Below are 809 nucleotides of genomic sequence, written 5' to 3'. Positions count from 1 at the left end.
ACACACATAAACCGCCCCTAAACAAAACGTGAGGAATAAAAAAAATAGAAAATGTTAAGTATCACGTTTTTGAATTCTATTTAATATTTATTAAAGTTTTTACTTTTTGAAATTAAGATTTAATGTTCATCAATAGAGGGTGGTGCTCTCGAGCGATAAAAAAACATTGTGACAATCTATTTTTCTTGGATAATAAAATTGGTAGAACAAAGAAAAATCAAATCACATTCAGACTATCGGCTAGTGCGCACTAGCTGCATGTTAGGGTTAACTGATGTCTACTCTTTCGTAGGAGCATAAGGGGCAGGGCTGGCCCAACACCAAATGAGGCCTAAAGCGAATTTTAATTTTGGGGACCTTGAAACATGTTTGATCTAATATAAAATTTTGTTAATTTTAATTTTGGGGGCCTTTTTTACTTAAGAAAAAAAAATCGGAGGCCTTTTTTACTTAAGAAAAAACAAAAAAAATTGGAGGCCTAAAGTCCTTGCTTGGGTGGCTTTACCCTTGGGCCGACACTGATAAGAGGATATCTAAAAAAACTGAGAACCTTCAGAGACCGCCTCACACCATCTAACGTCACTCATTGTAATGATTAATGTTTATAGAAAACATTACAATCGTGGCGGAAGTAATTAAGTGAGTGGAAGTAATTTAGTGAGCGGGTCAGCATCATGCATGGCTGAGAGAAAATACTGAAAGCTAGTAAAGGAAAACACACAATCAGCTAACAACAAGACCAAAAATGGCTGCTAAATGAGACAGATAAATATTTATTTCCTAGTGGATGTGGATGCATCGCCAATGAC

Source organism: Lotus japonicus, chromosome 1, assembly GCF_012489685.1.
Source record: "Lotus japonicus ecotype B-129 chromosome 1, LjGifu_v1.2".
Classification (NCBI taxonomy): domain Eukaryota; kingdom Viridiplantae; phylum Streptophyta; class Magnoliopsida; order Fabales; family Fabaceae; genus Lotus; species Lotus japonicus.
The sequence above is the reverse complement of the archived record's forward strand: the minus strand, read 5'-3'. Positions refer to the sequence as shown.